The following is a 25,913-nucleotide window of genomic DNA, read 5'->3' on the forward strand; positions in this document are numbered from 1 at the left end:
TGGCTCCCTGGCAGAGCAAGTCCTTCTCTAGCGGCAGCGGCCACGGAGGAGCTGTAGATAGGCCCATTAAGTCCGCATACCAGGGCCGACGAGGCCACTGAGGTGCAATCAGAATCAACTCGGCTCCCTCCGATAACATCTTCCGAATTAGGCGTGGAATCAACGGTAGAGGGGGGAAAGCATAGAGGAGGTCGTGAGGCCAACGACAGCGCAGAGCGTCGTAACCTTCCGCTCCCCTGGTTGGGTAACGTGTGTAGAACCTCGGTAGCTGGGCATTCAGGGGCGTGGCAAAGAGGTCCACCTGCGGAGGCCCGAAGTGACGTACAATCTGCTGGAAGAGGGCAGGTTTGAGGGACCACTCCGCAGGGTCTATGTGTTCCCTGCTGAGCCAGTCCGCCATGATGTTGTCCTGACCGGAGATGTGGTCCGCCACTAGAGAAGCAGTGTGCCGTTCCGCCCAAGCTAACAGACTTTCCGACTCCACCATCAAGGACTTGGACCGTGTGCCTCCCTCCCGATTTATGTGTGCCTTGGTGGTAACATTGTCCGTCCGGACTAGCACATGTCTCCCCTCTAAGTCGCGGACAAAGTGACGTAACGCGAGACGAACAGCCCTCAACTCCAGCCAATTGATGCTGTTCGCCCGTTCCGCTGGAGACCACTGACCTTGAATCACTGCATTCTGCAGATGTGCGCCCCAGCCCGAGAGACTGGCGTCTGTAATCAGGACCACTCGATCCGTCTCGAGAAAGAAACATCCCTTTTGAAGTGCAGGGGACCTCCACCAAGTGAGCGATAGACGTATCTGAGGAGGTAAGACAATTTGATGCGACGATGTGCTGCGGCGCGCTCTCTGAAAGGGAAGCAACAGCCATTGGAGGGGCCGGGAGTGTCTGCGTGCCCACGGAACGACATGAATGCAGGATATCAACTTTCCCAACAATTGAGTCAACTGAAGGAGGGAAACCTTCCTCTGAGATTGAATGACCTGCACCGTAGATTTGATGTCGTGAACTCGATCTGGAGACAGAAACACCTGTCCTCGCTGAGAATCGATCACCGCTCCCAAGTGCTGAAGTCTCGTCGTAGGTGTCAGATGGCTTTTTTGCCAGTTGATGGTGAAACCATGGTCCCTGAACGTCTGGAGGACCACCTCCATGTCCTTGCGTGCCTGCGTCTGTGATGCTGACATTACTAGTAGATCGTCTAGGTAACAGCTGAGACGTATGGACCGCGACCTGATGGAAGCCGCGACCACCGTCACTAGTTTCGTGAAAGTCCTGGGGGCCGAGGACAGTCCGAAAGGCATCGCCCGATACTGAAAATGCATGTTGTTGTATTCGAAGCGGAGATAGCGACGATGCAACGGGTGTATAGGCACATGCAGGTATGCTTCTCGCAGATCTACAGATTGGAGATAGTCCCCTTGTCTGATGGACGCCAGGATTGAAGTGAGGGAATGCATCTTGAATCTGCGATACAAGATGTACTGATTGAGCCGTTTTAGATTCAAGATGCCCCTGTGGCCCCCCGATGACTTGGGCACCAGAAATAAGGTAGCGTAGAATCCAGTTCTCTCCTGGCCTTTTGGGACTGGCTCCACTGCGTTGATGGAGAGGAGGTGTGAGATTTCTGCTTCCATGAGTTCTCTCTGGACTTTGCAATGAGGAATGGGGCAGCGGCGAAAGGTGGTGGGCGGAAACGTATGGAACTCTAATCTCAAGCCGTGATGAATGGTTGTTAGGATCCAAGAGTCGGTGGTTGAGAGGCCCCATTGGAGGGAGAATTGCTGGAGCCGACCTCCAATGGTGCCTTGTAGCAACAAGTCATTTTCCCCTGCGTGGAGGTCGATAGGAGGAGCCTCGGACTGGACGCCTCGATTGGTATTGGCTCCGGCCCCTGTCTCGAAATGGCTGTCTCTCCGAAGACCGGTCAGGTGCCTGGGAATAGGAGCGCTGGTAGTATGAGCCTCCGGAACCGGAAGATCGAAAGGACTGACGCGGAGCATAAGGCGCGTATCTCCGGTCAGAGCGGCGAAAGGAAGATGGTAACACTTTGCGTTTGTCTTTATCCTCTATCAAAATTGGATCCAGACAAGGACCAAACAGAGACGGAGCTGTAAAGGGCGCTGACGCCAATTTCCATTTGGCTTTGTTATCTGCACGCCAATTGCGCAGCCAGAAAAGGCGTCTGTTGGTAACTGTTGCAGCCATCGCTCTAGAAGCAAATTTTGTTGCCGTCAAAGAGGCATCTGCGGAATATTCCGTTGCTGCCACCAGCTTGTTAATATCCTGGTGCAGCCTGGTATCAGAAGGGGGAAGCCTCTCTTGCAGCTGGCGGAGCCATATCAGCGAGGCCCTATTGAAAAATGATGTAGCCGTGGCCGCTTTTATAGCCCAAGCCACCGCTTGGTGTGCCTTACGAAACCCCATCTCCATTTTGCGGTCCTCCGCCCTAAGGCCATCCACCACGTCAGCTGTCAGCAGAGAAGAAGTAGATAGGGCTGCGACCGGAGCGTCTACAGAAGGTACTGCAAGAAGCTCCTCTAGTTGTGACTCAGCAGAATAAAGGCGTTTGTCCAGGCCACTCGGAGCTGTCAGGGAACCTGGTTGGCCAAAAGCAGATTTAACAACGTTAGAAAATAAGGGAGGACATGGAATCAGATCCTGGTCTTGTGGAGACACTTGGAAAAGAGTATCGTGAGGGTGCTGCAGATCAGCTGGTTTGTCTGCGGACCCTTCAGTAATACCAAATCCTGTAGCCATCTTAGCTTTATGCAATAAAGATTTGAAGACAGAAGGTCTAAACAAATTTGTGAAGGAGGGCTTCTCAGGGGGGAGATCCTCATCCTCTGAGAATTCGACATCCTCTGGACAAATTTCGCCCTCTTCTGACTCGTCTGAAGAAGATTGGACTGGTCGCTGTTTACTGGTACTAGGCACAGCCTCATTGTCAGGGACCTGGGTTTGAGAAGGCTGGCATGGAATATTGGATCTAGCCGTCTCGTGTTGCATGCCCGCTGCCAGGATCTTAGCCAGGGCATCCGATAACATGGCTTGAAAGTTCACAGGAGTGTCAGGAACCTCAGGGCGGAGCCCCGCCGCTGTAGGTGTAAAGGTAGCCTCTGGTATCCGCCTGCAGGCCAAGGATGCATCAGAATGGCTAGAAACATCTGGTAGTGACATTGATACCCCTCTGGAGCGGTGTAGATTTGAAGTTGTGAGCCCTGCTGATGGTTCTGCAGGGGCACCGGCTTGTAGGGTACCAGAAGGTTCTGTAAGGCCCTCAGAAGTGGCAACTTGTCTTGACAGAGCCGCCTGATGTTGTTGGGCCCTCTCGAACTGCTTTTCTAAAGCTTCATGGCGTCTCTGTTCCGCTTTATTGACATTAGCAGATTTAGAAGCCAAACCAGATTTATGTCTCCTGGACTTTGCTTTCTTCTTTCCTGCCTTGAGATGGGCGGCAGGGTAATTGCAGGCGCCCTCTGAGTCCGAAGACAAAGGTATGTCTGCCATGGTATATGAGGGCAGGGTACAGGGCGAGCAGAGTCACAAAGGGAACACAATAGTGCAACACCGAGGCCCCTTCAAGGGAATGCCCACAGTGAGGACTTCGCTTAGTAGGGGTTAACTTAGGCCCAGAAGACGCCGGGCTCAGAACCCAATGAGGCAGGCAGGCAAGTATTTAAGTGCAGCAAAAAAGGCCCCCCAAGGTCACTGCTTTTGATTTAATGTCCCTTTTTTCCTCTTCTTTTTTTTTTTTTTTTTTTTCAAACTGCACTCAAAATGGCGGCCGCCACGCCGACAAAACTTGAAACAAAATGGCGGCCGGCCACAGACTGCGTCCCTGTGAGGCGTCCAGTTAAGCTCTGAGGGGAAGGAGGCTTGTAACTCACGCCCTGCTTGGATGCGTAGAAGTTCAAAACGCCACCGAAGGTCTTCTCCCGGCAAGCGCTTGCTTCCGAAGCCGCTGTGCCCTCTTCGCGCCTCACAGCTGACTAAAGATCATCGGAGGCCGCCCGATTGCAAAGGCAGGCGCTCCGGCGCTGCTGAAGGTGTTGATTGAAGCGACGGCAGCTTTACCGGCTCCCCGGTAGGCTAGCGCGTCGCCAGCAGCTAGTAAAGCGCGGATCCGCCCAGCCGGGTCGGAATCCGGCGTGCTGAAGCCCCGATCGGTGGGGAGATAGGCCGGACGGCTTGGAGCCCCAAGCTCGCCCTCAGCACACAGCACCAGAGGTTTCTTCACACAGAAACTCAAATTAGATGAAGAGAACAGGAAAAAAATAATAAAATAAAATAATAAAAGGGAAGGATTAAAATTCAATTGAAGAGCACTCAAATTGCCAAGTTCTCACAGCAACTGAGTGAGAAAGACTGATGCTGATTGGTGGACGTGGGAGTGGCCTAACTAAGGGAAGTGATTAGCACTCAGTTCTGCCCAGCAACTAGGAGATACTACCATCCATGGATTGGAGGAGCAGCGCAATGGAAAAAGTTTGAATGCAAAAAAGAAAATGCCATTCTTCCACTACTAAACTAAAGCTGAGAACCAAGACTTCCAAGGCCAGAAAGAAATGGTTATGGTACGGTAAGTTCATCAGTGCTCCAAGCATCTTTGTGAATTATTTTTCTCAAGGTAAGAACTAGCAAACACAGACAGTAATCTCTCTGGCCAAAGCAACAAAGCATCAATCCTGTTTACCTCATTATCCTAAAACAAGAAAAGAACCAAATAATTTTCTGCTGCAGCAAACAAACTCATAACCTGCAGTTTTTTGGAAGAGCTAAGGATGGAGCCCTAGTTGGCCTTAGAAAAGCTCTGTTGGCTCAATTAGTCTTCTGTTTTCCACTTGCTTAACAGATGCCACCCCTCTCTGGAGTCCCTTTGATTTGTATTCTCCTGGCTGTTAATGTAAAAATTTTAGAAATCTTGCCCATCCAAAATAATATGCCTCTCCATTGCGTGAGCCAGAGTTTTGAATGTCAAATGCACTAACCTCAACTCCAATTCATGGGGTTCATACTAGGATTAATGCCCCTGAGTTGAGTGGTTCATCAAATGAGTTACCCAATCAGTTAAGCTGGCATTTGTCACAATGTGGTCCTTGACCAACTGCCCGCAATACAGAGTCCCATGCCACAATTATCATTTCCTGTAGTTTTGCAAGGCCCATGAGCAATTTCCTACTGGATGTCAGGACTCCCATAATGTGCTCCTGAGCCTAAGCAAAACAAAATTCTCTTCTGCTTAGTGGTGTTTAGAACCCCCAGGTACAAAATCTGTCCTAAGGAAGGTAAGAAATGTTCTCAAATTCCATAATTCCATCCTCATTTGTACAAGGGCTGAACAGTCTGACTGATGCACAATAATGAACAAATTGTCAAGGTATCCATAAAATATGTCCAAATACTGCCATTAATTTTGTGAACTATCTGGATACCAGTGTAAGAGGAAATGGAAGGGGCCTGGATTTAAGGAAACATGAAGAAGCTGAAGTGCTTTGATCTGATGAAAAGACAAAGGTGCACCTTGGACAGTTCCATTGATGTAAGAAAATTGTTCAAAATGGTAGCTTCATTTGTAGTCCAGTGCCTTTAGGTTTAAAATGGCTCTTCAGATCCCGCTCCTTTTTGGAACTATGGTATGAACATATTGAAAAATAGGCAATCTAACCTCTTGAAAACTATAATTTGCTCTACAATATTGTTTATTCTTAAAGATGGAGTTTTCCTTCTAACATTTTGTGATGCTTCTCTGCTTTCTTGGAAATGGGCTACAAAAGAAACTGTCTCATGAATTTTTGGTCCTCCATATTCCCTGTCCTTGTTCAATTTTTGGTTTGTTTTCTTCCAAAAGCAGGATCTGAAATATTCTGAAGTTGATGGTGTAGGGAAGTAAGGAAAAAAAAAAGTCTTTTTGCATAATTTGACAATGCTCCTTCATCTGGATCTAGCCCCAAAGTTAGACAAGTTGTCATGCCATGTTGTGATAAAATACTATCCATAGTTATATCTGAAGTCAACCAAAGTCTCTGGAATTTGATGAATTGAGCCAGAATCCTTATTTTCTTCTCCCACAGGCTCACGCTCACATAATTACACCATTCTTATTACTCTACAAATTTTTCACTACTGATAGTATGAACTTAATCAGTCTGTCTGAAATTTTTTATGTAATTATGCTATTAAAATGAATTTATTCTGATGAGATTAAAACCTCATAATATATATATAAGAAGTTTTTATTCTCCCTTTGTACTGAACCATTTTTACATAAGAACTGTAATGTGAAAATTAAAATTCCCAAATAAAAATACAATCTCTTGACTCTCCTCCCCTTTATTGCAACTTCTGTCTGCCCTTTTTATGGCACAAATATTTGCTTACTTTCAATTTTGTTTAATATAGCTTATCAGCCTTTTAAAAGCCTAACCCAAAAAAATGCAAGAGAATAGATCAGACGCTACTATGAAAATAGTGTTATTCCTTTGGAAACCCCTTTGGGGAAAAAAATCTACTGTATATTATAGGTTTAAAATATCAGGTATAACACAATATTTTGAAGCATTTTGAATGCAAGTATACCATCTATTTCTTTCCTGAAAGACGTTTATTGAGTTTTAGCAATTGCTTGCAGAAAAAAAGAGTCAAATAAAATTTTGCACCTATCTTCATTTTATTTCGGAAAAGTAAAGAAATTAGCACCCCATTCATGAACAGATGGCAATTACTCATTTTCTTAACTTTATATTAAACAAAGCAACTATAGATCAATGACTAGTGTTAAATAACTAAGATAAAGAATCCTGCTGGAAACCATATGGAATTGTAACTAGAGCTGATAAGACCAGACAGATAGTAAAGGTTATGTAACTCTACAAACATCAGATTCTAGAAGGAAACAACCTGTTATACCATATGATCAGCTGATTTCTTTATTTTTGGTTGAGTCAAATGTATTAATTGATCCATAATTTATTAAAGTCATTAACAAAACAGAAGAAATAAATTAGTGGAACTAATTAAATCATCTGTTCAATTACTATCCTGATATTATATGTGCCACATTTTGGGATTCATTGTCACTTTTAGAATAATGGTAGTGTAGGGCATCAGTAACTGGTGATCTTTAAAGGTACAGCTGCAATATGTGTCCATAGCAAGCCATAACAACAAAACAAATGACAACATGGATCTGGTGATGCCACAGCACAAACCCTAGTCTTGTCTACTTGCATGTCAACATCTAGCCAAAGTTCATAAATCAGGGTTTGCATCATGACATGTTTTGTCAGTTGGCTCCCCTTGCTACCCTCCCTCCCAGATTCTTACTCTTGTTTATGCTATTTATTTTACTTCAGTAGTGCTCTTCCTACTAAAGAAATTCAAAATGTTATATAAAAAGAACAACAAGGAATAAAAATTATTTATCATAAAACAAGACAATGAACCAAGAACACAAACTATTAAAACATTAATATGTTAATTTTAATGTTTGGGAAAATGGCCTTTCATTACATTCACAGTATTGTTGACTTGTTTAGCCCTTTAATTTTACAAATTGAGTTTTATATTCCTCCCTCAAATCTGTTATTTATATTACAGGGAAAATAAAAAGTTAATTGAATGCATATTTTCCCATACAAGTCAAATGCATGTTTTGGGGAAGAGTGATTGTGGGAAAATGAGAGATTAGCCAAGCAAATGACTATTATTTCATTTTGATTTTCATTACTTGACATAAATATTTCACCATAAAAATAGTATCATTTTTTTGTATCAAATAATATCAAATCTTTGTTAAATAAAATCTTTTTCTTAAAATATTAAAATCTTCTATACAGTGTCAATAGGTTTTACCCATCCTTCCCAGAAAGCTTTGATCTTGAAGAGCAGGAGTTAATATTGTGCCTCTGGGCACCTGTTCTTTTAGACACCTCCTTTGGCACTTCCCAGGATCATTGCCCCATCTGACTTTAATTTCCTTTTGTAGAAACATTTCATTAATAAAAGAAATAGGAAATTGGTATACAGAAAAGCAAACATAAGCACCTACAAATTTCTGTTTGCTTTTACAAGGATAAGTTTAAGCTCCACGAGCATATTTAGAAATCACTTAGCACAAATGATTGGCAACAGTCGTTCAGTGTTTTGTCTGGGTATGTGCCAGCTGTGAGATAAAAGTTAAGTAAGCAAGGTACACAGCATCAGAGATACTAGAGGGAGTGGTGGCAGCAGCGTCCTCAGTTGCCTTTCTGAAACATGCATGTTTGTGAACTTTGACTATACTTTATGTGTAGGCAACTCCCATTTATAATATAGGTAATCATTTTATGAGGGCATGCCAATGACATCCTCTTGAAATTTCAGAAGTACTTACCAACACAAATAGGTTGCCTTTATCTGTTGTAAAATAAGTGGAAGAAACAGTAGAAGATGCTAATGATGGATTTCTTGCATTACATTATAAACTAGAAAAAATTGAAAGTTTATACATTTATGAATTTCTGGTCCAATGCCCTGTCACCTGAATGCTGAGTTAAAATTTATAATTTTGTAATGCTGAGCAAATACATTCAAAGGAAATTAAGATTTAAGCCATATCTGACAACCCATTCCCTGTTGGGTCACTTTTTCAGAGATATTTCGTTAATTAAACAGTGGAACAGAATGACCACAAGTGGGCAAAGAATCAGTGGGAGCAGGAGCAACTTCTGAATTCCTGCTGGCTTCCCCATTGAGTTTCTTTTTAAGAAAGGAAGCCTTCCTCTCTCCTCCCTCCTTTCAGCCTTCCTTTCCTCTCTCCTTCCTCTGCTGCTTCCTTCCCTCTCCCTTTCCTTTCCTTCCTTTCATTATCTTCCTTCCTTCCTCCCTCTTCCTTCCTTTCATCCTTCTTTCCTTCTCGTCTTCCTTCCTTCCCTGCCTCTTTCTCTCTCCTTCCCCTTCCTTCCTCCCTTTCATTATCTTCCTTCATTTTTTTTTCTTTCCTCCTTTCCTCCTGCCCTCAAATTACTATTCCAAACAACCCCGGTAAGGTTGAATAAAGAGTTTTTTACAAATTTGGATAGGAGTATATCTAAATTTATCTGGCAGGGAAAGAGGCCGCGGATTAGACTTAAAATGTTACAAGAACCCAAAAATAGAGGAGGATTTGGACTCCCAAATTGGGAGCTCTATCACCAAGCAGCGAACTTGATTTGGGTGAAAGAATGGATGGTCCTACAAAAGAGACGACTTTTGACATTTGAGGGAGCCGGTCTTCAACATGGCTGGCACTATTTTCTATGGCCGGGAGCATCCGGCCGTCCTAGACACTTTGATGATCACTATTTACGTAGGACGCTTGGGTACACTTGGGAAAAGGTTAGAAGAAGAGTATATTCAAAAGTTCCATGTTGGATTTCAGCGCAGGAAGCTCAGGTTTACCCGACATTGTATAAAGGGGAGAAAACCTTGACGTATGAAGGTTTCTTGGATGTTCAGGGTAATCCGAAGTCACGAGAATTATTAACTCTTCAAGGATATAAGATAGACTGGTGGTCTTATTCTCAAGTGCACTCCAGGTATAAAAAAGATTTACATAGTGAAGGAATCTACCGTAAAAGACAAGAATTGGATAAGATCTTATTAGAAGGAGGGAAAGGGATATTATCTAAATGTTATGCATATTTATTGTCTCTGCAGATAGGACAGGATGTAGTGAAGGATTGTATGATAGCATGGGGGCGAAATTTTGGATATCCCCTTGACTTCCAGCAATGGGAACAGATTTGGTTGAAAAATATGAAATTAACCATGGCCTCCTCATATAAAGAAAACATATATAAAATGGTCTACCGGTGGCATCTCCCCCTGGCGAGATTAGCTAAAATGTTTCCCGGGACATCTGCCTGCTGTTGGAAGTGCGGTTACAGTAATGGAACTTATTTTCACCAATGGTGGACCTGCCCGCAGGCGGTTAAATATTGGAAAAAAATACGGCAATGGATTTTGGAAATTACACAGATTAATTTGGAATTAAGACCTGAGACTTTCCTATTGGGGGCAAAACCTTTGAATGTTAAATCAGATATATGGTTCTTGTTAACTCATATTTTCACTGCAGCAAGATTAGCGTATGCGCAGGAGTGGAAAAATCAATACTTACCGATAGATTTGAAAATAATATATAAAATCAATGAGTGTGCGGAATCAGATAGATTAACTAGATTGATCAATGGTAAAAAAGATTCAGAATTTTATAACAGTTGGAAAGTATGGTACGATTGGGTCCAGAAAAGGTGGGATAGAATAGATATATGATGATGTATATATATATGGTGGCAAATATGTATGTATAAAGGAATGATTTTATACTTATGGACAATGTAATCATATTATACCATGGTGGCAGGATTGTATATTTTATTTGTGTATTAGTGTATAGAATATATTAATAAAAATTATTAAAAAAAAAATTACTGCAGGCTTCTCCATTTACTTTGCTTATGGAAAGGTTACCATGAGAAAATCAGTGGGGAAGGCAGCAGAAGTTGCCAGTTTAAAGCCAACAGGCAGGTAATGGTTGCTGCTGGGTGGGGGAGGCAACAAGTAGGTATTGTGGAGGTGTGGCTCAAGTATGGTCCATGGAGGTATATGAGAGAAGCTGTGGGGTTGGGAAGGGTGTGTGGGTCTGCACCAGAGATGCTGCATAGGAAGATATAGGTTGTGAAGGATGCCTGGGTGTGTGTGAGAGATGCTGCATGAGTTGGATGGAGCATGCAGGGAGTGGCAGAAGTTAAGAAGGCTGCGTGGGGTCACGAGGGTGCATGAGAAGTGCTGGTCTAGTAGGACTCATGGAGGCAGTTTGGGTCAGGAAGATGTAATTGCAGCTACAGCCCAGCAGAACAGCAGGAGCCATAGCACTGAAGCAGCCACAACTTCCCCAAATTTCATTCCCTCAAGAGTTATGAGTCCTGGATTTTGGATACATGCTATAAGTTAGCCCATTGAGGTACTTGGTTCAAAAACTGTTGTACTGTGATGCACTGTTTTATTCAGTTAAAGGTCATCACAAGAGTTTTACTAAAAAAACAAATAAATAAATATATTTCTTAACTCATTACTTTTTGTTCTTTAAATGACTATGTCTTATTTTCTTGGAAGTAATATACAAAGCTGTTTTAGGAATAGGACTTGAAGAGCCACTTCAATGAGAAATGTCAACATGTCAAAATAATTAAATCATACGATCTTATAAGAACTGGATTCTTTAATTATAAGCCATAACTGCTGTATTTTTAAAGAAAAAAAATCCCTGTTGCACATCGATTTTGATGATAAATTAAAAGAAAATATAACAAGGAGCTTCTGTTGAGAACTAGTTAAACATACTTCATAAAAATAATTAAAAGCCTGTGTTTTTCTGACGATAGGGCCACACCATCAAACTATCACTTTTCTTGGCAGTAATCAACATGGGGGCTTGAAAAAACAATCTCTGTTTGGAGACCTGCCAAGAATGAAATATGTCTGCTTAATGTTTTCTAAACTCCAGTCATTTGCTAAAGCCTTTGCAGATTAGAAACTTTAAGAAGCTGGGCACTGAATCAAAAGCTTTTCAATTGGCCCTAATTTTCAGGTGCTCTAGAATCCAAATTTTACAGATTATATAAAGGCAGAACCACTAGAAGGGCAAAATGAACAGGAAAATATTAGATTATCCCATTAGAGCAAAGGACTGAAATATTTCCAAGACATGGGCACTACTGTAGATAAGTAGGCCCCCTGCCAGAAAACTCTTTATCACTCATTTGTTCAGAAAACTGGTGTAGAAGGAGCCTTCAAATCACAAAGACTGCATGTTGAGAAGAATCCATTATCATTCGCATTGCAAAAGCAAGCACCAGTGGTTGACAGCAGAGCTAAGTATTTGATTTAAAACATAATGAAATTTGAGATTGTAGTTCCAAATGTATTTATGTGGTAAACCCAATAATAAATTAAATAAATGTAGTATGTGCTACCCTTTAATGTTACAGGCAGATTTACCATCTGGGGTATGCAATTGTAGAGCTGATCCTACATGCAAGTGTTGGTGTTAGTTTCTATATGCCAACTTTATCACAAGGAACTGCATAGTATTATTAACTACAAACTACAACGCCTAATACTATTAAACATTGTTCCATACAGAATATAAATCTGTAAGACCAGACAATAAACAATTTTATCTATTAGGTCTTCACATAGCATGCCATGACATATCTGGGAGGTCATAAAGAAGATTAAAGGCAGTAAAGAATGGAAGTTTGACCTACTGATCTCCAGCACAGATAACACTGGAGGGAACTTCTATTGCAGTAAAAGGCATTGTGCTCTTGAGCATGATACAAAGAGAGGAACTCGTACTTTCCCTGGAAACAATCCTAAAATAAATCCATCAGTCAGTCAGAAAATAACTTCTCTGAGGCATATTATTAGCCTCACACCAAACAAGTTTGGACCTGGCCATTAGTTGGAGAAAATACTAGACAAGAGATACAAAAAGCAGCACTTAACTCCTCGAGGTAAGAGCATAATATGATTTAGGAAATAAAAGAATAGCATGAAGGCAAGGTAATTTTCCATTGACTATAGCTATCTCTAGTTGATGTAATCTGAAAAAAGCAAAATGTGGTCATTTTTTAATGATATTTCTAATAGTTCAGTATTCTGCATATTTCATTTGATTAGTTAAGCAAGTTTTTCTGGAAACTTTGCACATGATGCAAATGCAATAAGGTTTTGGCACTTAATTAGAATAAACTTCCTTGTTATATGGGAACTATCAAATGCATATATTATCTTTCAGGATGTATTTCATTAATTGAAATAAAATCTTAATTGCAAAAAATTGCATATGATATGTCATTCAACAACTTTAATTGCTTCTTTATTTTTATTTGTTTTTATAATGATCAAGGATAAGCAGTACAGTAAAGACGGTATAATTTTGGAAGCACTTATTTCTAAAATGCAGTAAAAAAATTCAAACATGCTGTTAGAATATACAATTGAGATTCAGCAAGACAATTGTGTATGATTTCTCAGTTCATAGTATCATAGGGATGGAAGGGACTCTGGAGATCTTCTATTTCAACCCATGATCAAAGCAGGAGATTTATACCATCCCAATCAAAGTTTGCACCAGGCTACATTTTTAAGGTTTTATCAGAGTATCATAGTAAACTTTAAACTCATCCATGTGATACAGCAGTGACATTTTTCTGTTAAAACTGATTGTGCAATTATGTCCATCCCTTGTAACATTGCTGGAAGATATCTTCAGGAAAGCATATTCAGCCAGATATCATTCAATATTGGGGGGGAAAAATCATACTCTATTGGGGTCATTGCCAGCAGAATTCAAAAGCTAACAAGAGCTCTGACTTGGTCTGCAAAACGAGTAAGGAACTGCCAGTGGAAAAGAAAAGCAGAGTTAACTGCCTTAAATTACCAAGAACCTGATTATGAGATTATGTATGTGTGTATTTTGATCATCAGTCTGGCTATTTTCCATCACTACATAAGTATAAGAATTAGAAAAAAAATGCCTTGTACTCCAATAACAGGGATGCCACAAACCCTAATTCCCTAGCAGTTTTTTCCATTTATCCTATGAGTTAGATAGGCACATCAGATGATTTTTCTAAGAATACAATGCATTTGTCTACCTGACACCCTGAGCCACATCGCTTTTTAAGTTATTTATTTATTTATTGGTTCGATTTATATGCCGCCCTTCTCCGGAGACTCAGGGCGGCTTACAATGCGTTAAGCAATAGCCTTCATACTTTTGTATATACCTGCTTAGTAGGGCTTTCGGGGGCCCCTAAGCGGTATTCTTTTTTATACAAAGTCAGCTTATTGCCCCCACAATCCAGGTCCTCATTTTACCTACCTCGGAAGGATGGAAGGCTGAGTCAACCTTGAGCCTGGTGAGATTTGAACTCACAGTAATTGCAGGCAGCTGGCAGCTAAGTGCTACTTAACAGCACTTTAGTCCGCTGCGCCACCAAGGCTCTAACCCATGCTGCCAGTTATGGGTTGAACCCATAGAGAAAATCCTGAAAATTGGTCTAATTCAATGAACCAAGATTCAGTTAATCAGGAAAAAGTGTGTCATGTGAAGACAGTGTGTTAGCCAATTAAGATTGCTACAGATTTCTGCCTGCTTGAATAAGAGATCAATTTAAGTTTGGTAATTTTTTAATTTATGATAAGGATGAACGTTCCACTCACTGTGTGGTAAGCCCTTACCTAAGATGAAAGATATACAAAAACAGACCTGTTGTTAGGAATCAGCATGTTGGAAGCATTATGAAAAAGGCCTATTAAATTCCACTATTCCTTTCTTTCCTTTGTTATTGTGTTAAGTAGCAGCAGTATTTTTTTTAATTTACTAGCATGAATTCCAGCTGGGCCTGCCTGCTATCTAATTCTCCTACAATGTCTCACAACTCATTTAGTTAATAGTTTTGCACAGCAACAATCCTTCAAGACTACGGATACATCAACAGTTATAATATGTGCAGTAATAACACATGCTCTCTCACAAGTGGCTTTTTTTTTGTTGGACATGTTTCAACAATATAATGGGGATGGTGGTAAGGACAATTATACCAACTTGTTTTTTTCTGCAACTTTCACCAGCTCTTGTATTTTTTCCATTCCCAGGTGAAGAAGAAGGATATTGTCACTCTGACACTTCTGGTACCTGTGGGAATTTCCAGCGTGATCAAGGGAATTTTCTTTGGGCTAAACTACTGAGATGATGAAACCTTTCCCTATGATATACCATATTGGCACCTAGCTTGAATGAAAAAGATGGAATGGGAACAAGCTAAGGAGAATGCACACATCCATTTGTGCATTTGTAAGCTTGCACTGGAATAGGAATTCCCTCTCTCAAACAGTATCTACTCTTGTACTAATCGCCCCATGCATAGTTTAGTTTAGTTTTAGTTTTTAGTTTTTTATTATATTTGTATACTGCCCTTCTCCTGAAGGACTCAGGGCGGTGAACAGCCATGATAAAAAAACATACAAGACAAAATTTAAAAAACATATAAAAACAATTCAATCTTTGGCCAAAATTAAAACTTCCAATTAAAACCATTTTAAACCACTTTTAAAACCCAATTTAAAATAATTTATCCCGTCAGACCAGCTTGCTGAAATAATAGGGTCTTCAGAGCACGATGGAAGGCACGGAGGTCGGGGATCCTTCATATGTCCGGGGGCAATTCATTCCATAGGGCAGGAGCCCGCACAGAGAAGGCTCTCCTCCTGGGGGTCGCCAATAGGATTTCAGGAGAGAGAAAAATGGAAAGGGAGAAAGGTGGGAGACTTACTATCTTCACCTCCAGTCTATAGGGCTATAACTGTTGTGCTGAAAAACCAAATGGTTTGTTGTATGATGAATTGCTTACTGGGATTTTTAAGAATATGTTTCCATCTTAGCTGCCTTGAAAAGTTTTGCATCCTAAAAGAAGTACTAATTGTTACTATTATTTTTACTGCTAATAACAATAATTCAGTTACTCTGTCTCTTACACACCAATACAATGCACACACTAATTTATAGCACTATTCTACATTTGTAAACACTCAGTTGAAAAGTTCAAACAGGTTGAGTCCTGGTTTAAATTAAATTCTGCTGACCTGTGAGAGTAACTCTGCCTGAACAACTCTGTGAATCGTTACCTGATTTGATGTCTACAACTTCAAAGCCTTGTGACCTTTTAGACTGCATGTGAAACCCCCCCACCCCCCAAGTTGCTTTTCTTTTTTATCCCATGACCTTCACAACCTGATGAACTATACCAGTTAGCCATCCTTTTTCACCTCCCTGGCCTAATAACTGAGTCAACGAACAAATCTCTTGGAAAAGGACTTCATATCTCCTGCTATATTTGAGCTAGTTAAGTGTGACTGAAAGCACCATAGATATTTTCAGAGACAGGAAGACACTGGAACTCCAACTAATCTCAGTTGGAAATATTTGTTTAGCACCTGCAATCAAACAATCTTATCTATAAATAGGTTCTTTGGTGCATTTTCATGTACCCAATGAAGGATTGAGGGGCATAGCACTATTATTGGAACATGTTAATAATATGGTATACTAATTACTGAAAGTATATTTTTGCAAAGGTATAAATTAAATTAAATTAAATCATGAAACATATGACAACAGTTTTGAATATCTACTTGCTATAGTGTTGAATATACAGTAAAAATAAGAAACAGAATCTCACATTACTGCTTTTTTATTACTTCTGCTTATGTATTAGAATAAAAAAGGAATACAGTACATTGAGCAATTTGAAGCCTAGTTCATAGGAGTTACCATCTGAGGACAACACATTAACTGGATTCACATCAGTGGTGGGTTGCTTCCGGTTCTGTCCAATTCTTGAGAACCGATAGTAAAAGCGGTGGGAGGCTCTGCCCACCTGCCCGGACATCATAAGGTACAATGTATCCCATTGCAAACCGGTAGTAAAGGTAAGTAAAACCCACCCGTGATTCACATAATGTGCTAGCCACTAATTTGCTTGATCATATTTTACTGAATAAAAGCAATTGTTTGGTTTATATAACAAATTAAACAAAACCAAATTGGCCACATTATTATTTAATGCCATTTATGAATCCAGTCATTATGCTGGAACAGAGTCTAGGCCTTGTAAATTTTAAATCTACCAATATTTAACATGTAGGGCTGCACTTTAGGTTAATGGTTTGGTTCATGCATCATGTTAAGCCAAAAACCAGAGTTTAAAAATGGAATAGTTATGTTCTTACAGCATGCTAAATCAGAGCCAAACAGAAAACATTGAAACTTAGCAGAATGGGTGAATCAGATTTATAAGTAAGGAATGTAAAGCTCACAATGTTCAATGAAGCTTGCTTCCACTTCTATATAGTAGTTTAAAACCAATTGGTGAAGGAAAACAAAGCTGAAGCAACTCAGCTGATTAACATTTATGCTTCATCTGTAGCCCACCAGTGTTTGTTCTTCACGAATACTAACATCAAGCCTCTTTTGCTCTGTGATATAGCAATATTTATTATACTACTCAGTATGGGAATAAAAACAACTTTTAGGGTCTCTGCTTGCAAGGAAGCTGATGACTTGGCCATCTGGATTTCTCAAGCAGTTAGCAATACAATCATATTACTTTAGTTAAGAGTTTAAAATATTTTCTAAGAGAAGCTTCCCCCTTCCCAAGGATATTCAGAATAGTAACCCACTAAACTTAATAACTAGATTCAAAAGCAAACACATTGGCTGTTGACAATTATTCTTTCTTGTCTAGTGCCAGTGTTTGAAGTGTATTAAGGCTATTGTAAAATAACTAGCTATCTTTTTCAAAAATGAAGATAATATTTTATAAGTCTGTTTTGTCCCTCAACCAAAAACTTTCTCTGATAGCCAAATGGTTGGCTACTGTCAAATTCCAAAATCCTCATGGCATCAAGTAGGCAACAGGGATGACTAAACAAAGAACTCTGATCCACATCTTGACTTTGCTCAGAGTTTACTAGATTATGTTACAGAAACCATTTTTCTGATGCTCAATGGTCTAACTAATCTTATTTCCAGAATTGTGATAAACTGCTGAGGGATAAACCACCTACCTGACACGGCCATCAAGGCCATGCCACCTACCATGCTACATTTGTAAAGTGCCACTTTCAGGCAGTGTGAAATCTTAAACGAGTAGATGTTTTTCCTATCATCACATAAATCCCAACCTGGACTAGCAGTAGAAACCGGGAACACAGCAGGCATCTTTATGGGAAGCCCTGCACATTTGATTGACTCAGTTAAATCTGTTAAGGTTTATTTCTAAAGTGCTTTGAATGGACTAAACATATCATTCACAAAGTATACTTATTTATTCGTTTGTTTGTTTATTTAATATGCTGCCCATCCTACTGTCTGAAGTGACTCTGGGAGGCTATGAACCAAAGCTTTATTTAGCCAAAGTATTTAGCTATGAAATGAACTTAAAGGAGGATCAATAAATTGGCAAATTCCCAGTAGTTTTTCATAAAATGTAGATTATAAGTACAGGTAGTCCTCAACCTACAACCACAATCGAGCCCAAAATTTCTGTTGCTAAGCAAGACAGTTGTTAAGTGAATTTTGCTCCATTTCATAACCTTTCTTGCCACAGCTGTTAAGTGAATCATTGCAATTAAGTTAGTAATACAGTTGTTAAGTGAATCTGGTTTTCCCATTGACTTTGCTCATCAAAAGTTCATAAAAGGTGATCACATGACCCCCCAGACACTATAACATCATAAATACACACCAGTTTCCAAGCGTCTGAATTTTGATCACATAACCATGTTGATGCTGCCATGGTTGTAAGTGTGAAAAGTGGTCATAAGTCATTTTTTTCAGTGCTGTTGTAACTTTGAACAGTCACTAAACGAATTGTTGTAAATTGAGGACTATCTATCCTGTATAGGTCCTATAGGTCTTATATATTACATCATCAAAGTTATTCTCTTCCTCAGATGAGTATAAAATATCATTGGGTTGTTAAAAAAGAGAAAAGAGAAACAAAGTGGATTATAAAGTTGTAAAAATTATCAGGCATATTATCACTTTTTTTTTTTTAAGTAGCCATTTCGTCTAGATATATTGCCTTCTATCTTTAAAAAATATGCAAGTATAATAATATGGAACAGAGATACTGGAAGTTCTTCTATAAAAGATAGGTGAAATTATTAAAACCACTTCATTTTAGATTTGATAAATAAATATTATTTAGTAAAAGGTCAATTTATTTCCATACAATTAATATGATATCTCATTTAGCAGATTTTGTTCTGAGGATCATTATTTATTATACAGTTCAATATTACTGTGTTTCCCTGAAGCTTAAGACATATCCGGATAATAAGCCCAATACTTAGACGCATGCGCAGCTGCCGTGCAAACAACACAATGTGAGGAGGCGAGGCCAGAGGGGGTGGTGGAAAGGGAGGGGAACATGACCCACATGCCCCACATGCCCCTGCTATCCATGCGGAATGGCCTTTTCAGTGAGCCGGATGCACCGCTGCCACTCGGGAGAAGAAGAGAGAAAGGAGGCGCTGCAAGAGAGCCCATTTCTGATGTTCTTCTCCTCCAGGGCGGCAGCAGTGCATTCAGCTCCCCAAATCTGGCTTGCTGATCTCGGCCGGTGAGGAGGAGTGGCAGGTGGGGAGGGGTGGGCAAGGAAGGAAATGGAATTGTGTGTTTTGGCACTCCTCTTTCCACCTACAGTCTGACGAAGTGTGTGAGCAGGTTAGTGAGTCTTCAGTAGGATTCTACTTTTTTTCTTTTTTTTCATATAAAGTGCACTGTGAACAGAACATGGTCAGACTGCTCTCCCCTGTCTTAACTTTGGCTGCCTCTGCCACATGCAGAGGAACATGTCGAATTTGTCTTCTCGCCAAAAGACCCAGACTTTTCTTTTTACAAGGAGAACTCTGTTCTTGCAAAGGTACCATGACTTTAACTCTTGAAGCCCCTCACTGGAAGTGTTTTCTTGGATGGCGTAATCCCCCGTCTCTGCGGCGGGCTTTCACTGCGGCCCTTGGACTTGGAACTCTGATTGGGAGCACCTGGCCCATCTCTCTCTCTCGCATCGCCTTTCCAGGAAACGGGCCTCCATCCCGGACCGCCGTGCCTGCCAAGCGGGCCCTTTGTCTCCACGCAGGCTGCGAGCCGCTGGGGGGGCTGTGTGGAGACACGTGAGGGGGGCCTCTTCTTTTCTCACAAAGCCACACTACTCCAGATGATCCCGAAAGAAAGACGCCGGATCCTTGAAATAGGGCCTGTGCGTGGCAGAGGCAGCCAAAGTTTAGACAGAGGAGAGCAGTCTGACCCCCCTCCCCTTATGCGTCATGGATAGCATATCTATTGGATGAATCCAGTTAACCTGAATACCATACTCAAATAGCACTAATTAATTGTTTCTTCTCAGACTGAGGTAGCAAGTCGGGTGCCACTGAGTTTAGCTCTGTGGCTGGCATTCTTCGTTTCATTAATTGCTTGAATAAAGAAGTGCAAGGAAGGCTTACTAAATTTGCAAATGATACAATATTGGGTGGATAGATAATATTTTTGAAGACAGGAACAAAACACATGGATTGATTAGAGAAGTGGGCTGAAAATAACATTTAATCAAGATTTATGCAAAATTCTTCATTAAAGAAAAGGGAGTCAAATTCAGAGGTATAGTAGAGGAGATTGATAGCATATGTGAAAAACTCATGAAACTGTAAAGATAACACACTAAATATGAGCAGGGTGAAATGGCTGTTAAAATGGCATACATATTAGAAGATCAATTTTCAAATCGTAGGATTTTATATTCAACTGCAATGTGTATAGGTCAGATTTCAGTTAAAGACATGGCACAATTCTGCACAACCGATTTTAAGAAGGATTCAGAGCACTAGACCAATAATGAAGATGACTAGTAGGCTGGAAATTAGTTCTTAAAAGGAGTGGCAATATTTCTTGAGAAAAGACAACGAGGATAGGTGATAGTATTTTTTAGCACTTGAAATACCGATGCATAGAAAGTCAATACCTGCTCTTTATCATTCCAGTGTAGGATAGGAAATAATGTCTTTGAGTTACACAAGATAGATTTCAATTGAATATTAGGAAAAGCCTGTAAATAATAAGTAGTTCAATAGGATATCTAATTATCAAGGGAGGTGATAAGTTGCCCTTTGCTGGATGGATTCAATCAGAAGCCAGACACTAATCTATCTGGGATGCTTGTGTTTGGATTTCTGCACAGAGCTGGGTATTAATATTCAGTAACCTAAATTGCTCCTTCAAATTATATGACTGTGATATTTATGGAGCCAGCTCTTTGGTGGCTGTTCAAAATATTTGATTATTATTAATGTAATCTATTAATATATCCAATATTTTGGGAGAGTTGTTCCATAAGCAGGAGAAGGAGGTGGGGAAAACTAGCAGAATTTTGAAAAGGGAATTAACATCAAAAACAAAACAGTATGAGTTCAAGCAGAGATTGACTGTGTAGTGTGGTAGAAACAAGAACCTTAGAACTCATCAAGACATTTTTTAATATAAAAAAGAACTACACATTTAGGATTTCAATTATCTTAAAAGAAGATCAGTGATATTCACAAACCTTATGCACAACACAGGTCTATCTTGAACTTACAACATTCAAGACAGAAATCTAAACTGATTAATAAACTAAAATAATAGGAAAATGCAAACAGTTTTCAAAAGACCATGGCATAGTTTTTCTTTTCAGCCCTAACAAAGTATTTGGTTGGCTCTGGCAAATACAGTATAACAAAAATTCCCCAAAACTATACTATAGAAAGGATTATTGGCAGACATACCGGTAGTATGTTTACTAAACTTTAATAAAACTGAAGTTGGAAAACTTTTGCAAAATAATATTAGTACTAATAAAACTATAAAAAACTCACAGAGACAGTACTAAATTGGGTGGCAATTTATGAAAGGGAGAGATATCTATGTCTTGGTTCCATCCTATATAGATTACTGCAACACAGATTTTTTACGCCTATCCTTGAAAAATATCTTGCAGTTGTAACAAGCTTATCAGGCTGCTAGTCAAACTGGCTATCAGCTAACAAGTGCATGATGTCATGATCACATTAAAGTTGGAATAGATGCGCTGGTTACCAACTTTTCCAAACCCATACAAGGTGTAAATATTTAATTTTATAGCTTTATTTGACAGTGAGGTTGTATGTGACATTATAAGACCAATATCTACCTGAAGTATCCTGTTGATGTCACTTTCATTCACAGAATTCCTGTTTGTCAGGCATGAGGGGGGTTTCTCTTGTTTCACTTCTAAATTACAGAATGTGAATGGAAAAAACTCTCAGTTTTTCAGAAAGAAGTTAAGCTGTATCTACTTAAGTCTTTTTAAAGTGTTAATAGTGTTTCAATATTAGGTTTTTCTTCCTTATTTTTATCATACCACAAAAAAAGAGAAATGTTCTTTTTTATAAAGGTAAATAGCTACAAAAAACAAAGTATGAAATTGGATACTACTTGTAACTATATGCTAGATAACACACTGGGAAATCCATGCCTCCATCTAGTAATGAAATGAAAAGTAGTATTTACATTATAATCTAGAAAAACACAAATTCTTTTTTTTCAACATGATGACTAAGATATATTAAATAATTATTATTTGTTTATTATTATGATTAATTTTAATTAATGTAAACATTATTGTTTTATTTGTAGGTTACTATAAAAAGAAATGATACATCACAGGATGAAAAGAATACTTACTAAATAATAATGGAAATCTTCTTATACTGCTCAGTTTATAATAAAAGGGAAGGTAGAAGGAAAAGAAGTAAGAGACACATATCAGCAAATGAAGTAAAGGAAAAATTGTATAAGATGCTGGTAATGCATGGCCAGTTCTCCTCGTGTATTTCTTTTTCCTCACAAAAGCATAACAAGGAGATTAATTTGGATTAAAGCTGTTCCCCTGGGGAAAGATAATTAGCACTCAATTCCATGGCATTTCTCTAATATAAATCAACACCTCAACATAAACAATAGAAATTTACAATCTGATACATACAGGGATGCACATTCTAAAAATATTTAGCAGAAAAACTAATTTAAAAATTGCTAATTCTGTGTTTTGTTAAATCAACACATAGAACAGTCTACACACTCCTATAAAATTCCTTATAAAATACAGGGAGTCTTCGGCTCACAATCATTTGCTTAGTGACCATTTGAAGTTACAATGGCACTGAAAAATGTGACTTATGACTGGTTTTCACATTTACGACTGTTGCAGCATCCCCATAATCACGTAACCAAAATTCAGACGCATGGCAACTGGCATGTATTTATGACAGTTGTACTGTCCTGGGGTCATGTAATCACCATTTGTAGCCTTCCCAGCTAGCTTCCAACAAGCAAAGTCAACAGAGAAAGCCAGATTCACTTCACGATCGCATGGTTCACTTAACAGCTGCAATTATTTGCTTGACTGTGGAAAAAAAGGTCATAAAATGGGGCAAAACTCACTTAATAACTGTCTTGCATAGCAATGGAAATGTGGGGCTTAATTATGGTCATAAGTTTATCTGTAACAAATTATGTCATTTTGATGTCATCTATGGGCACTGTTTCTCTCACCTTTACCCTCCTCCCAAGTTTTTTAGTCCAACATTATACATTTATTTTCTCTAAAGTATCTTCTTTTTTCAGAGCTTCAGGATCACCTTTTAAAAACTGCTGCAGAAGGTTGAAAAAATGAACCTTCTAACTTAATAATAATAATAATAGGAGGCTCCAGCAGAAAAACGGAAAATCATGGATCAATTACTACAAAGACAGGTTGTCAGTTCCAGCTGATTAGCTGCTACCTTGATTAAATGGTAACAATCTTTCAGCACTCTCACACTTTCATTATCCTAGTTCTATTAAGTGAGCACAGTATTTTTAAAGGGCATCTTTTAAAAAAGGTGAAGAGAAAAATGTGATTTAAGAGTCCGTTTAAAGAAGTAGAATTTAGCTAAGCTGATACATTAATAGAACTCCCAACTCTGCATTACAAGCAACACACATACTCAAATTTGCACCAAAAAGATGGAATAGAAATGGGTAGGTGAAGGAAGGGGATGAGGAAATTCTGTACTACAACTACAGGTAGTCCTCAACTGATAACCACATTGAGCCCAAAATTTACATTGTTAAGTGCGAAATTTATTAAGTGAGTTTTACCCCATTTTACAACTTTTCTTGCCACATTTTCATTGCCACATTTGCTAAGTGAATCACTGCAATACTTAAACTAGTAATGCAGTTGTTACTAATTTGGTTCCCCGTTGACTTTGCTTGCCAGACGGTCACAAAAGAGGATCACATGACCCAGGGGCACGGCAACTGTCATAAATGTGACTCAGTTGTCAAACATCCAAATGTAAATTACATGACCATGGCAATGCTGCAACGGTCATAAGTGTGAAAAATGGTCATAAGTCACTTTTTTCAGTACCGATGTAACTTTGAACAGTCACTAAATGAACTGTTGTAAGTCAAGGACTACCTGTATAGCATTTGAGAAGTTGAAGAGCTTATTGTTCTAAATACACATGATGGAAGACAAAGAAAATACTTATTTTTGCATCCTTTTCCAAAAATGAGATTTTTTATTCCAAGCAGGAGCGCAAGGATAAATTTTTTATGCATTTTTGCTTCTCTTATAAGCCTCTGGAAACTGTGCAAATAGCTACCATTTAACTTATACAACTTTAGGCACATTTGCGTGTAGGAGGAGAGAGGCTAAAGATGCCTGTGACAGCTTGAAACACAATAGATAAAGAAAATTCAGAATGCAAAAGTTCATTTTGCAACAATTTTGCAGATTGCATACTCTCCTCTGGACATTTATTGCTGATAAAAAACATTGAGCAAACACATTTCCAGTTACAACTACCAAATTTTGAACAAGAAAATGTAACTATCTAGTGTGTAAATTTGTGTAAATGTCTCTAAAGAGGTACATTTGCAAAGAAAGTACTGTAAAAAATTGTTGCAAAAAGACATGCATGAACAAATATGTGAAGAAGTGGATAACCTGGATTTGTCATGAACACTTTTGCATTTGAAACGGAAGTTACTCATGAAAATTTCATTTAACATTATATAATACAGAAATATATAATACTAAAGATTGAGAAGGCAGTAGTTTCAAGATAAAAAAAAAAGTTTATGATATGCTATACCAGTTAATAATATCTTAATTCTAATTTATGTAATCTGTTGAAGAGAGAAGAATTTTGTTTAAATTGCAATAGTGCTTTGCCATTGTTCATTCTACAATTCTATATATGCTACATAGTCCTGAAATAATGAATTAAAAGGAAGCTAATGTTTGACTCTGAATCAATAAACACAGCATTTGTTTTGTGAGGCAAAACCCTCAAGCTGAGACATCTGTGGAACTATATTACTATATGCCACTAAATATTATAGTGGAAAATAATAATAATAATAATTACTAACAGTTTATTCATTAAACATGAAACTCAGTCAACTGAACATTTAAAAATGTATCACAAATATCAATGACTGGCGCTGATGGTTGATATGGGTTGCTTCCAGCATCCTAGGTATCAACCAAGTATATTCTTAAAAGTATTGTTGTTGTTATTGTTAATAATAATAATAATAATAATTTTAAGAAGATACTTGATTGATATAAAATATTTTATTATTTACATTCTGCCTAATAGTTTATGCATCCAGTTAATACAACAATTTTATTGTATTATACAGATTGAATGTTTTCTAACTATTTTTGGGCTTTAACTTTTTCAGAACTTGAAAATGTTATTTACTGAATGTAAATGTACTGCAAGGAACATCTATAGAATTTAAGATACTAGTTTGCAAAAAAACCTTGTGGTGCAAAGAAAACTCTTTGAAGAATTGGCTAATTTTTAAATATTCTTTTACTCAAACTCGAATATCATTTCTAACATATGCTTTTCTCCAGCTTCAATGATCCTTTAAAAATCTTGGTTTTCAATTATACAAGCCTCTACCTATTCCACAGGCTCTCATTGACAATTATACCCTTATTTTATGCATTATTCTAACCTAATCAATTTTACCACAAATTTAGAAGTTGTTGATGGAAGATAATTTTCTACCACCCGTACTATTATTGGACCAATAACTTGTATGTGTCATATTAGGTAGAGTGAAACATTGCAAATAACAATGCCATATTGATTTATGGCATTTCATATATACTACAGGGAAAGACAAATGGCAAAACCTGCTGTGACACATTTTATTTAGAAGGGATTTTC

At 38.9% G+C, this 25,913-nt stretch overlaps 1 protein-coding gene across 6 annotated transcripts in view; it reads right to left on the reverse strand.

Annotated features, from left to right (window-relative positions):
• Positions 1-25,913, reverse strand: part of RASSF7 (Ras association domain family member 7) — a 109,281-nt gene that overhangs the window by 66,906 nt on the left and 16,462 nt on the right. For 4 of the 6 annotated variants that reach the window (XM_034416786.3, XM_087880730.1, XM_060687754.2 and 1 more), the window contains exon 2: positions 21,827-21,906. The exons of the other annotated variants lie outside the window; for them this stretch is intronic. The gene's annotated coding sequence lies outside the window, so the exon portion shown is untranslated. The remainder of the gene's footprint in view (positions 1-21,826; positions 21,907-25,913) is intronic. 6 annotated transcript variants of the gene reach the window in all.

This window comes from Pantherophis guttatus, chromosome 1 (assembly GCF_059756535.1).
Source record: "Pantherophis guttatus breed Tessera chromosome 1, ASM5975653v1, whole genome shotgun sequence".
NCBI classification, from domain to species: Eukaryota; Metazoa; Chordata; class Lepidosauria; order Squamata; family Colubridae; genus Pantherophis; species Pantherophis guttatus.